Source organism: Rhinolophus sinicus, linkage group LG03 (genome assembly GCF_036562045.2).
Source record: "Rhinolophus sinicus isolate RSC01 linkage group LG03, ASM3656204v1, whole genome shotgun sequence".
In the NCBI taxonomy this organism is placed as follows: Eukaryota; Metazoa; Chordata; class Mammalia; order Chiroptera; family Rhinolophidae; genus Rhinolophus; species Rhinolophus sinicus.
The window spans coordinates 149,863,108-149,877,761 of NC_133753.1; the positions used below are offsets into that span (position 1 = coordinate 149,863,108).

A 14,654-nucleotide genomic window follows, 5' to 3' on the forward strand; every position below is an offset into this window, starting at 1 on the left:
ATTAATACTACCCTCACCATGCATGCCTTACAAAAGATATTGGCTAAGTTTTGTTATATATAAAAATAGGTTTGCTACCAACTTTACTGTCATTGTGGAAAATTCCACAAACCAATATATGTAAGTGAATAATTTTACATGTAATTAGTCTTTTTTGATTAAGAAAGTCTTTAAAAGAACATATTAATTATGTATCATATGTATTCTGTGTGGCTAAAGCGGCTCTGTGAATAGAGACCTGCCAGTTGTTTTGTTAAAATAATAGAACGCAGCTGTGACTTAAAAAAAAAAGGATACAACATATCTAGAAGAGCTATTTTTATTATTAAAAGTATGTGGGGGAGGGCGGTCAAAGTTAATGTTTTATTTTGCAAATATAAGACTTTTGAAGGGAAGAGTGTTAGCCCATGCTAATATACTGAACACAATAGAGGGAAGATTGGAGTTTGCTAAAATGTTTCCTGGTTGGGATTCTCTAATTGAGTGGCAGATACATGTGAGAAAGTAGCAATTGAAACCAAACAGAAAAACATATACCAAAAAGAATTTTTTTTTCATTATAGTTGTAGCTAGAACCATCACCATTTCCACATTTAAACTTCTTGGGTTTTTAAAACCTCAAGCAACCCCCGTCCCCAGCCACCTTCATCCCCAATAGATAAAAATCTATATTTGAAGGAAATAGATGTATGATCAAACTAGAGTTATCTTTGCCTCTTGTAAGCAAAATGGAATATTTTCGTATTTATGTAGGACATGTAAGTTCCGATACATTTATAAGACTGTCATATTTCCTGTCCAGGAAAACACTCTGGAAGTACTTTACTGAAGCGTGTTTGACTTTTCCGGGTGTTTGTGAGCAAGTCCATCTGTGTTCACTGCTTTGTGGTCTCATCCAGGCTGCCATGTCGGCTCTGAATGGGGCAGCTTCACAAAATCTGCATGAAAATTGGGAATTGTCAAAGTAATTTGCCATTTACTGACTCACTCTCTATGCCTTTTGTGTTTTGATCAATAAAAACTTAAATCCTTTACCCCGTTTAGTAACAACCTATTCTAAAGCATTATAGTCTTCCTAATCTTTTCGAGTTCTGGTTGTACAGTTATCCATTTTCAGTGATATTCATTTTAAAAGGTTAACAAACGAGAAACTAAACCAACCATACAAATAACAGCCCAAAGAACACTTTCCAAAATGTGTTGCTGTAGTGCCATTTCAAATTTAATATTCATGCAGAGGAAAAGCTAAAGGCCACCAAACTAGGTGGATAAAATCGTACTGCATTTTATGACTCACTCTTAAATGAAATCTCTTAAATATTGCTAATGAAGGCAGCTTTCCCACACAGCCCTGTCGTGCGCCCTTTCTAGGCTGGTTCAGTTCCATTTCCCTGTCTAGCAATTTGCCCCAGGCCCCTATTAAATGAATTATCACGGCCCCTAAATCATCTCTGCGGGGGTTTCCTCTAATCCCATCAAGACACTTACACTCCCTTTCTTCCCTCCTGGTGACATAATGAATTATTATTTCATGGGGAGCAGTTAAGGAGGCCCCTTTGGAAGAGGGGAAAGTGCGCCGGGTGGGGGCGGAGGTGAGAGCTGGGGGCTGCGAGGAAGCCGGGTGGGTACCAGCGCCTCCGGCTACTGCCAGGGGCCTGACGAGGACAAAGCCACTTGGCCACCAACTGCCCTCCCGGCCTCCCGCCTAGGAGCTCGAGATGGAGTCTTGCGAAGGCGGTGGGCTGGGAGCCTCCTGCTCCGGAATGACTCCCCTGCGCCTGCCCGCGGGGAGTGACTCTGGGAGCCCAAGAATGCAGGGTAAAGAGAGAATATAAATGTTTTCCTTAACTGGAGGAAACACGGCACTCACAAACCACTTGCGGAATAGATTAAGCTAATTTATTAAACACAGTTTGCCTGGTGACTGAGCTGGGCTGAGTAATGATTTACTTTTTTTTTTCTTTAAAAAACATTAGTAAGAGGAAGTCAGGGGCCACAGCGGTCCGAGTCATGGGGCCACGGCTGGGGAAGTCGTCCAGGCTGGGTTTGGGGCCCAGGAGGACTGGACTGGAAGGCTGGGAAAGCTACGGATCAGAGCCTGTGCCCTGGCTCTCAGGGGGCCAGAGCCACCCAGCTGGGCCCTTGCAGGACAGCCATCTCAGTGGGCCCAGGGTAAGCAGCCTCTGCCCTCAGACGCAGGGTTTTTGTTTGGTTTGGTTTGGTTTTAGCATCTTGATCCCCAGGAGCTCAGACTGATCGTCACCGTCACCGAGTAGTGCTGGACCTTTGGAGATCAAGGTAACCTTAGACACTTTCTAGGAGATTTTGGAAGCAGTATACTCAGAGGACACATCTGGAGCAGTGATTCTCAAGTGTTCGGTGACAACAACCCTCTTTTCATAATAAATATTTTGCAATATCTCTTTTACTATCTGTTAATGAAAATCTTGGACAATATAACCTATTCAAACACATCATTTTAATTATTTTTTTAATTTATTTTTTAAATTTATTGGGGTGACAGTTGTTAGCAAAATTACATAGATTTCAGGTGTACAATTCTGTATTACATCATCTATAAATCCCATTGTGTGTTCATCACCCAGAGTCAGTTCTCCTTCCATCACCATATATTTGATCCCCCTTACACTCATCTACCACCCCCCACCCCCCTTACCCTCTGCAAACACATCATTTTAAAAAGGGGGAAAAAGAACAGACAGGAAGGAGGGATGGAGACAGGGAGGGAAGGAAGAAAAACACAACAACCTGACTTGAAAGGAGAAAAATAACAACAAATAATGTATAAAATATGTGTTTCTCCATCACACCAACTACAGCATGAAGTAGTCAAATGCTTGCAATACTGTATAACAAATAGGTTTTGATCTAAAAGAAAGCTGTTCAATTGATTGTTGTTGACCCTTTCTCTTTATAATTGACTCTTTGAAATAAATATATTTGCTCATATATGTAGAATCATCCTGATGTGACAGCCATGAATGTGGATTGTTGGAAGTATTGTTGGGGAAACTCCAAATCCAGAGCTGCACTAGTGTCAGTAACAGGATTTTACAAACTGGTGAGTGACTCTTGGTAAAGTTGCAGACAGAACCATGTACCTGGTAGTTGTATATGTGGAAAATTCAGTGTATGTTAAAACTATACAAAAATATTCTGTGTTTATATGTAAAATGGAGTTAGAGATAATTACCAAAGGCTTTTCCACCCACATGAGTGTCTAATGGAACATTGGCAATTGGTCGAGGGACCTGGGACAATTCTTTGGGTGGCCATACATTGCCTTCTGGAGGTTGGCACTACTCCCTTTGTGATGCACTGGTCTAGAGAATTCATTATCAAACTCCTTGAATTATTATTTCATGGCGAGCAGAAGATTTTGCAGGTAACGCCATGGGCTTGCAGGTCTTTCGAAACCCATTTACCAACCCTGGATTATGAACCGTTTGTTGGTCTACAATGGGAATTCAGAGGTTAGAATCACAGAAGTGGAAAGAACTTTGCCTGGACCTTCTGAGGGAATCCTTTAGCTTATCCACGTTTCTGAAGACTATATTCAGTTCGGGTTCCGTTGGGAAACTCTGCAGGAGAATAGTGGCATCCCTTGTTCTGAAAGGGGACCTAAAATTACTTTAGCTTTTAGGTCAGCTCTTGTCCATTGTTAACTTCTACTGAACTTGTGGGCAATAAAAGCCCTAACTCTCCTCTTATTCTGTAACATACTTCACCTCTGTGCTTCGGCAGTTAACTTTTTGTATCTAAGTGTAGGGCTTTACGTTGTCACCTGTTAAGTGTCTTCATTCTGGAGCTGATCCTTTTTTTCCAGCTTGTCTAGATGTTTTTGGATACCAATTTTGTCTTTGAATCTATAAGCTTTCCCTTCTAGTTTTGTGTCATCTACATGTCAAAATATTGGAATTATTGTGAAAAGAAAAACTCAAAAAAAAGTCTTCTTTTTGCCAATGCTGCATCATCATTAACACCATATAAATATATGAGCTTTTTTCCGCTCCAAGTGTGTATGTACATCTCTGCCTATTTAAAGCTAAAGAAATAAGTCAGTGGGCCTTAAGATGTTGTGTGTCTTCATATGTTTTCCTTTTGTTAGAAAAGTTTAACATTAATTTTAAGAATTTCTTAAAAGATGAGTGTTCCCCACTCTCAATGCTGGGATTTTGTTAATTCTAAAAATAATAGTATACAAAATTAAAATAATTTTTAAAAGAAATTTCTCACACCTCTACCATTCTAACATAATTGTTTTCATTTTTCCATGTCCCTCTCTGTATCTTCTAGTTTTTGTCCAGGTCTGTACTTATTGCATACCCAGTTCTCTACTTCTCTTTTCTAGTTCCCTATTAGAAATGGGTGTTAGCCTGTATTTATTCTTAGGCACATACAAGTGAATTAAATCTGCAACAGAGGATCTTCCACACAGCTTTCCTAAATGGGCTGACAAACTAACATCTTTGTAGGCCTTTAAAAAAAAGTATCACTGTCGTAGTGAGATAGGATTATTGTATTCATTTAGTAGCTCATTTAAAAAAAAATCCGTATGTATTTGTATAAGTCAGCAGTGTCGTGAGGTGACAGGTTCTTGGGCCGCTGGTTTCAAAAGTCCTGAATTATAATTTGGAGCACTTTGGTTTGGGAAACTCCAGTCTGAAGTCTGTGGCTTTGGTTCTGCTCAACAGCAGGGCAAGGGGAGTGGAAGAAGTGGTAGAGAGGTCACCTTAATTCATCTCCGATTTTGGAGGGCATTGGGCCAAGTGTTCTGGGGAAATCACCTCCTCATCTGAAGTTCTTTACTTCTGCTTCTCTCTCCATGGAGTTCCCACCTCTGGATTGGTGGGATCTTTTCTGGAGACCCAAGTAGGGTGGCTACAGCTTGGATGTTTGTCCACAGCCCAAGGAGGCCTCGGATAAAGTTTGATTTACAATTGGTAACTGCTCTTCTCTCCTCTTATGCTCAGTATTATATAGAATGTCCTCACTGGGAATAATCTTTATAGCTTTTAGACAATTGCTGATAATAGCGGCTACCAGGTATTGGGCATCTAGTATATGCCAGACAGCGTATGCTTCTGTGATTATGCTTCACAACAATCCCGTGAAGTAGGAATCATTATTTCCATTTTAGCGATGAGAAATAGAGAAGTTAAGTGTCTTATCCAAAACACAGGCTGGTGTATTTTCACAGCCCAGGACTGTTTCGCTATGTAACACTCTGTGTCTATTTAAAAATATATACATTTGAGCAATAAAAAATGATTACCACAAGATCCGAAGCTTTATCTCTCATGTAAGAAGACAAGACAAGGTGAGCGGCGAGACCTGCAGCTTTTCCAAAGTACAAAGGATCTTGTGACTGCTCCCGGGGACTTTTCCCTGAATGAAGCACAAAGTGTTTCTGGAACAAATGAAGGGCGGAGACTTGAGAACTTAGCAGCAGAGAATGATCCTAAAACAGCGAAGCCGAAGAGACAAGTTTGGCAAAATTTCAGGATGTAAAATGTTGGACTCAAAATACATACATAAGTCATAGCACAGAATCTGTCACCAAACTGCTGGATGACTATAATTTAGTTACTAAAGTAAATTTTTCCAGTCTTAGGCTGAATCAATGTTTGATGAATAAATACATGATGATTCTTTGGAGTAGCTAAGAATTCCTTGTAAGAGAGGAATAAGGAAAACCTGCTCTCGTTTAGTATATGCAGATGCTTTGCAGCCTTTGAATGGAAACAGTCAAGCCGCTCAGGTTTTCTGACAACAGAATGATCTTTGTCAAGCTCAGAAATCAGGGACGTTCTTGGGATTGTCAAGTAGGATATAGGGGCAATGCAGTTCCATGGTTGAATAAATGGTAAGTTTTTAAATGTTCCCTGCTCCTGAAATAAAAATGATCAGCCGAGGTCTTTCTGAGGGTGGCCTCATTTGTAAACTGAGTCCCTGGCCTCAGACAGCTCTAAGCCCAGGAACAAAAGACTAACAGGCCACATTGATGCTGTGGTCCCTGGAAATACCAAGGATCTTCCTGGAAATCAGTTCCAGACTTTATAGCATTATTGGGTGGGTCTTCTCAGTTCTACTATGCAGCAGGGGCTGCTCTCATTGTCCCGGCGTATGATGACGTCAGATCTCCAGGACAAATTGGGCCCTGACTCAGCTGGTCCTCAGGAACCGTATTCCAGGAAATCTGAATAATCCAAAATGTTTTCTTCTCCCCAGCTAGGTCTGTGTGCTTAGTTCTGCATCCACACAAAAGAAAAGACCATGGGTCTGGTCACAAAACCCAGGACATTTCAATGTCTTGATGATTTATTACCGGAGCAAATAGAAATATTGCAGACCACAATATCATTTATCATGTAATTACATATCTTTCTGGGAGATAACACACATGACCACAGAAGCAATGTACAGCTATCCTGTCTTTTTCTCTGGGCCTCAGTTTCCTTGCCTGCATTGGGAGAGGTTTGGGCAGGATAGTCTCTGGATCTTGAAGGTCTGTTGCAGCCCTAACCCTCGAGAGCTGTAGACATATAGGGAGGTGCTGCTCTTGCCCAGAAGTGGTCTTCTGAAGTTATGGTTTCATTGGTACCACCTCCTATCTGTGCCACGTAGCTACTTAGATTCTCCAAGCCTCAGTTTCCTCATCTGTAAAAATGGAAATGATGGCAGTGCTGACTTCAGAGAGTTATTGCTAGGATTATGGAGGTAATGCATGCAAACTTCTAAGAAGGAGATCTCAGAAAGCTCTCAACCTATGTTACCATTATTAGTAGGCCATCTCATTGTAATAGATTTTTTTTTTTTTCTTATTCCCCTCCTGGTCTTCTATCTCTCCTTGTTTACTCCCTCATTTACTCTCACCACACAAATTGTCTTCAAGAGTTAAACTTCATAGGAACCAGTGATGAGGGATCACATCTCAAATTCATTCCCAAATGAGTGATCCCAGGGCCTAGTCCGAGATCTTGCAAGGATTGTGGACAATTAGCTTGACTGTTTTTTGCCATTCAGTACATGCCTCATGCATATCTGTTGCCCCTGTCAAGCCATGTATATGGGTACAAACACGTGTTGGGGTGTTAATGTTGGGGAGATGTTTAGGAACAGATATTTCTTTCGGGTGCCTCCATTTTTCTATATGTTAAAACAAAGGATTTGGACGTTCCTTAAAGGATTGCCTCTGGAGAAGGGCTCCTGTTTGAGCAATGCTTGTAGAATTTTATTTTCTTTGTGATGCATTGGGAAACCATAGTAAGTCAAGCCTTTTCACTTTCAGACATTAGTATTTTCTACTTAGGTTACCAGGGGTTAAATAAACATTTCTGTGAACAAGCTCTTTAAAACATTTGTATTTGCTCCTTCCCATGTACCTAAACAAATCTTAATTAATGTCATTTACTTCAAAATATGCCCAGTCCACTTCCAGGCAGCCAAGGCAGAGTCAGGGTTCAAGCTGCTATATGTTGACAGGGACAGGTTGAAGGAACACTCTTCTCAGTCTAGAAGGTGCCGTCCTTGGTCCCTGAGCATTTGATAAAGCCCACTTTTCCCCACTTGCTCTGTAAATCCACTCTGTCTGTGCCACTGTGCCACCTCCCCTTATAACCAGGTTTCTAAGGAACAGAAAACTGAGAAAGTAGTCACAGGTGCCTGAGGTCCTTCACTTTTGTCTTTCAGACCAAAATATCGGCTACTTGGTGTAATACATGTATGAGCCATACTATTGCATGTATAATAGAAAATTCCAGTTAATAGTCTCCAGACCCGTCATAAAATGTGTGTTAATTATTTCTGACACAGTATGAGAGAACCTGCAGATGAGAGAATAGAGAAAATTTGAAAACAAAATCTCAGATTTTTAGTTGGAGCCACTCATTGAGTCTCTTTCTTTGCTTTACTGCTTCCATGACAACACTGGAATGATTTTCACTCTTTTAGCATCATTTACCAAAAACGCCTCGAAATGATGGTTCTCTCATGTTTTCTCACAGTGAATGTTTCTCCTTCTCCCCTTTGTTTTAGAGAGGTGTTCTAGCCACTGTTTAATGAACATTGTTTTTTGTGGAGGGAAGTGAAGATAATGAGACCTGGAAACTCAGTGCGGTGGATGGGGGGTGTAGCACCCAGAGCCCCCCTTTAAGACTGAGGCACTCACTCCTACAGCTGCTAGAAGTGTTGGTTGCTGAAGGCTCTCAGTCATATCTCTCTCCAGGAATTGTCCTCTGCCAACGGGAGCTGCCTTGCCCAAAGTTATACTCCCTTCAGGGCCAGCCTGCATCCAGTGACTGGTCTGTGTGAGGTACAAGGGGAACCACTCTGCAGGACCCTCCAGCCCCAAGAGCTCCCTGTGGGATCAGGGAAGCAGCTCAACTCCTCCTGCCCCACCCCTGCTCCCCATTCCTGTTTCCTTCTCACCTTGTTAGGTGTGATTCCAAAGTAGCCTCCAGTAAACCTCCTGCAAGAAATCTTCACCTCAGAGTTGATTTCCTGGGGAGCCTGACCTCCAACACTCAGGCTAAGAATATTAGAAAGAATGTGCTGTGGTTTAGAGGGAGAGTCTTCAGTCCCCATATCTATTTTTTTCCTTAGAGTGTGACATTCCCCTTGGGTTCAAATTTTTGAAGAACTTTGCGGTATCAGTTGCAAAACAGGAAAAGATGTTAAAGGGCATGAAAACGTGTAATGAATGAGAAATGCATTTTATAACATTCTTTTAAAAAAACCAAAAGCACCAAAATATCACTTTAAAAATCAGACTTGTGAAGAATATAAAATTTTAGCAAGGAAAATATTATTATTAGAAATTCTGGGACAAAGAGCAGGTGTTTTTAGTATTGCTTTTATTGGAAGTGAATTGCCTCGTATAATAAATGCTCAGTGATTGAGGAAGCCACCTTATGATGGTCATTGAGGCTTGAAAGGGAGCTTCCAAGTGAGAAAACTAAGGAACCAATGAGATTTGCCTTATGTGAACACCTCATCAGGGCAGTAATTTTTAAAACTTTTTGTTTTAGGGAAAAAAACACATTCAATGACTATTTCATTCAACACATAGTTACAGCAATAATAATCACAACTGATCTTTATTCAGTCTGGATATATGTGTCAAAATAGGAAATTAGCCTCTTTCCTTCTTAAAACAGAACTTTACTGGGATTCTTTAGAAATTAATTTATACAAGTTACGTCTCAAAACGTTATCATTATAAATAGAAAATTAAACAACCCAAAGGAAAATGTTAGAATCCCCTTCTCAGGGTTGACTACTATTCTCAGTTTGCTCTCAGACCCTTTGCTAGGGGTAATATAGTTATTCGTGGACAAATGCTCACACCTAGGATGTCTTTTGTTCTGTTTTTTTCTTGTAGTCTTATGGTAATAGGACCACACTCTAGATTGTTTTGTAACTGGCATATTTTTACTGAACAATGTTTTATTAATACTCGTTTTAACCTATTTAATTCAAATCACACTGCACTGTTCTCAACCATGGTATTAGAATGAAATTTGATGCTACATTGAACTTACGTATGTTAGCTTTTCTTGGGGTCATACTGGTTATGTTAAGTGCAATAAATTAACTATTTCAGTTTTCTAATACAAACTTTTATTTTTCTCAAAATGCAGAGACTTACAGTTTTCCTTTTCTTTTCAGACTGATTCAGTAGAGTCTGACTCCAAAAATAATTCTTTAAAAAATATCCAAGCAAAATTAAACCCAGTTCTAATTCCATTCTCAAAGTGACCTCAATATTTTTTTCCTCTCTATGGAAATGTGTGTGTGTGTGTGTGTGTGTGTGTGTGTGTGTGTGTGTGTTGTTTTTTTAAAAAGGTTGGGGTCAGGGAAATTAGTTTCAACCACTCAATTTTTGTTCATGTTTGTTTCCAAATCCTAGCGGCCTTTTTCTGCAGCAAAGGTCCTCATTCCTGCACTCTCAGTGGTCTGTAAGGTAAATTGCAAAATGGTACCAAAGTCTGGCTACATCCTCATAGTGACTGTTTAAACCTATTACTTTCTCTTTTAATCAAATCACTGTTGTGTCAAAATATACGATTCTTGCCATGAATCTCCCTGGCTTGTTACAGGTCACCGGTTGCACCTTGAAAATGTTTGCTCTCCTAAGCGTCTTCACTCCAGCCTCCAGCTAAATTGCTCCAGACCAAGCCTGATCATTTTTCTATACACATAGAACTCTAATTAATATAAACATAATGGCAAAGAGAACCTGTACTTTACAAAGTGAGGAAAGGAAAATGCCTGGTCAGTAGGTACATGACGCATCATTTGGATTATGGCAAAATAGGCACATAGACAGATATATGCATTCAAATTATATTGGGGGGAAAAAGCAAATCCTAAAAATTCTTTATCCTTGAATTACTCAGAGATTTCAGCCTTTATTCTTTTCTGCTTTAAGAAATATTTTATATAAAGCCACCAGAGGGCCAGTAAGGGAAATAGTAATTATGTTTAAACAGCCAACACTTCACTAACATAAAATATTTGTACAGGCTCTTAAACATGAAGTTAAGTGCCAGAGGCTATTTTCATTGTTTAATGTGTTAAGTAAATAAAAATGTATCTAAGATGTGGACACACAATTAGTTTTGAGTTATTTATCCTGGAGTTTGTATGGTTTAGAAAAACTCCATCTTCTTGGCTGCTGCTGTCCTAATGCATTTAACTTCAGCCATCAGCTATGATTAAACACCTGCTGTTGTGGGGAAACAAAGCACACTAATCCAATATGTATTTCTGACATCTTAAATATCACCCAGTCCCCTGACATCAGGCACAGCTTTTCAGCGGGATGGAATTCCAGAGCATATTTTTCTAATTTATGGATGGACAATAAATCAAAATTAAGCCTTGGGCAATGAAATATACATCAGTGCAGAATGAACTGACTGCAAACGAGGACCCTGCACAACCAAGGGGAAGGATATATTAATGGAATCCTAAGCTGCAAACACTGAAGTGAAAATTAAGGAAGTTTATTTCACATTTTGTGCCTATAAAACCAAAAGGCAAAGACAGAAAATGAAATGTCTTTTTGGTTTTTTTTTTACCATGCACAGCACTGGAGGAGCACATTTAGATTAAAAAAAAAGTCACTGTTTTTTTTTATGTTTGCATGTTGGTAATTAAAAATCCAATCTCCACTGCTCTTTTTGTTATTTTCAGTATTTAAGTTGGAAGTGCTTAGTGCCATTTCGGTTTTGCTCTTCTGGAAGAGTGAACAAAGGCCATTGTGGAGAGTCTTCAGCTGCTCCTAGGGAAGGTCGGGAGGGAGGCGGACATCCCTCCCTCCCAGGTGGACTGCGTTGGGCTGGGAGCTGTCTGGTGCTGAACGAATTTTCCTTGTACTGACCTTCCAACTATCCTGCACCTGAAGACCGGCACACTTAGAGCTTTGCTCTCATCGGGGGCCCTCAGGCACCCTGTGTATAGGGCCACCTATAGGGCCACCAGCTGGCTCTGCCCACATCTCTCAGGCCCCTTCCAACTCTGGACCAAGGTCATGTTGGAGCTGCTCCTGTGGCTTATCCTTCTCACCTTCGCCATCGCCTAGTATCAAACATCTTTAAAACAGAGCCTGCCAGGGCAACCATCATATTTATCAGGGATATTGTGTTGTGTTTATGGGCATGTCAGGGTTTTTAACTAACATGATGTCTTGAGTCCTCACAGCACCTCTGTTAATGGGATAAGTGGCAAATATTATTTAAATATTAGAGACAGAGATACAGAGCCATAACGGAATTGAGAGCTTTGTCTTGATCTGCATGGCAAAAGGTGGAGTTGAGGAAAGGAACCTTGTTGACTGGCTTCCAGTTGTAGATCTTACTTAGACAGCAGATTCCCCCGCTCCAGCTAACAGAAGGTCCTTCAGGTCGTTCTTCCTAAGGGACTTATTTCTGTAGATTCGTCTCTTACTGGCTTACTGACTCGTATAGTATTTATTTATGAACAGTTATATCTATAGACTCATGCTACTGAGAATGTTTTAAATGATTAAAATTAATATGAAAAGAAATCATGTCATTAAGGAAGTAATTTTTCATGTAGTCTCACAAAGAAACCAGCAGTTCCCTGGTCCCAAACTTATGTTTTGAAAATTCTAAATGGAGTAATATTTGAGTGATGTTTTAAAAATTGATATCCTTTGGGGTTAGTAATTGCTGGGACTAAGATGCTAGGCTGCTATGGAGCTTTAAAATGAAGGGTACCATGTTTCCCCGAAAATAAGACCTAGCCAAACCATCAGTTCTAATGCGTCTTTTAAGCAAAAATTAATGTAAGACTGGGTCTTATATAATACAATATAAGATCAGGTCTTATATTAATTTTTACTCCAAAAGACGCATTAGAGCTGATGGTCTGGCTAGGTCTTATTTTCGGGGAAACACGGCATCACAATATTACATAGTAATGTTGGTGACAGCAATAATAATGGCTGGCCTAAGTTTACAGTCTTGATCTGGAAGCTTCAGGTAAATTAGCTCAAGTAGTCCTCAGAGACAGCCTGTGGGTTTGGTACTGTTGTCACCCTTCTTGACAGCTGAGGACATGAGCCTAGAGGAACCGGTCTCTCCCCAGAGGTCACACAGTGAAGGAAGGAGCAGAGAAACAAACTCCGTCCGTTTGTCTGCAGCGCCTGCCTTTCAAGTGCATCATTATTCTACAACATGTTCTTACACAAAGGAAAGTTTTGGCCTTTATATGCCTTCATTCTTAAACTCCTCTGGTTAGCTTAACCCATCTCCTATAGATGCAGTGTTACTCTATAAATCACTGAAGGGAATGGCTGCTTGCTGTTCATTGTCACTGTCACATAAATGATTATAAGTAGAATTATAATATAAAAAAAGTCATCCTCAAGATCCAGATAGTTATCTACCCTCATATATACAAACAGTCTAGCTACCGTATCAATAAATATGGGCAAATACATACGGATGCTGACAAAGGATAACAGATTTCTAGTGTATGAATTACTGAGCTAAGAAACAAATGATTTTGCCTACACTTAAATAAAGCATACAGTTTGGCTTGTAATAGGTTGTTAAACTCTCATCAAAAGCTTTCTATCACATCAGAAGAGTTCATTGAAATTCAAAAATGTGTATGTGGATGAACAATAACACACAATAACAATAGCACATTAATTGTTGTGGCAACATTTGTACATAAATAAATAAATATATAATCTTTCATCACTAACCTTTACCATTAGTATAGCCCATCTTTTTTAACATTCATAATTTAACCAATTTTTATTGAGGGTCCACCAGGGTGTACCAGGCATCATGCTAGGCCCTAAGGATTCAGTGCAAAAATGATAGATATGATCACCCTTGTGGAGTTCATTTGCTAGATGTGCAGAACCCTGTTCTTGATCATCGGAAAAATGTGTCATAAGAAAAGTTAAAGAGCATAAAAAATGAAGACTTGTTCCTGACTTAAATAAGAATTTTTCTTTTGGTATTACAATCCATATAATATTTCCTAGGAAAATTAGTCTTAAGTTATTTGATGTCTCTTTTTCTAGGTGACAGCTTCTTCACTTCCCTAGACTCGTAGCTCCTGCTCGTTTTCCAGTTTCCTGCTCAGGATTCATCTGGAGGATGGTTGGTCTACCTGTTTACTCTAGATCTGTTTTCACCTACTCTGTCTCTGTCTCTTGGCTGAGACTCTCATCAAGCCCAACATTTAAGTTATATTCCCTTTTTGCTTAACTGAGATGAAACTCACAACATAAAATTAACCATTTTAAAGTGAGCAATTCAGTAGCATTTAGTACTTTCACAATGTTGTACAATCACCACCTCTATCTAATTCCAAAACATTTTCATTTCCCCAAAAGAAAACCAATATCCAATAAGCAGTTATTCCCCTTTTCTTATCTTTGCAGCCCCTGGCAACCACCAGTCTATATCTTGTCTCTGTGCAATCGCTTATTCTGGATATTTCAGATAAATGGAAATATAAAATATGTGACCTTATATGACTCATTTCTTTTACTTAGCACAATATTTTCTAGATTCATTCATGATGTAGCACACATCAGAATTTCATTCTTTTTTATGGCTGAATAATATTCTGTTGGACATATATGCCACAATTTGTTTATCCATCCATTGATGGACACTTGAGTTATTTTTACCTTTTGACTATTATAAATACTACTGTTACGAACATTCATGTATAAGTATTTGAGTATCTGTTTTCAATTCTTTGGGCCATATTTTTTTTAATAAACTTTTTTATTTTGGGTAAATTTAGATTTAAAGAAAAGCTGCAAAAACAGTACAGAGTATTCCCATCATCCAATTTCCCCTAATAGTAACATCCTGCATACCCATGGTACATTTGCCAAAATTAGGAAGCCAACATTAATGCAATATTATTTATAAACTCCAGCCTTTATTTGGATTTAACTAGCTTTCTCACTAATGTCACTTTTTCATTCCAGGATCGCTTCCAGAATTCCACATTGTGTTCAGGTATCATGTCTCTTTAGCCTCCTCTAGTTTGTAACAGTTTCATAGTTTTTCCTTGTTTTTCATGACCTTGAGAGTTTTGAAGAGTACTGTTTAGGCATTTTGTAGAATGTT

The 14,654-nt window shown here is 39.4% G+C and overlaps 1 long non-coding RNA gene across 1 annotated transcript; it reads left to right on the forward strand.

Annotated features, from left to right (window-relative positions):
• The first annotated feature begins 1,730 nt into the window (after positions 1-1,730).
• On the forward strand, positions 1,731-13,918 carry LOC141570420 (uncharacterized). The gene is made up of 3 exons (XR_012494426.1): positions 1,731-2,172; positions 2,978-3,082; positions 13,589-13,918. It is a non-coding gene; the product is annotated as an uncharacterized LOC141570420 (long non-coding RNA).
• The last annotated feature ends 736 nt before the right edge of the window (positions 13,919-14,654 follow it).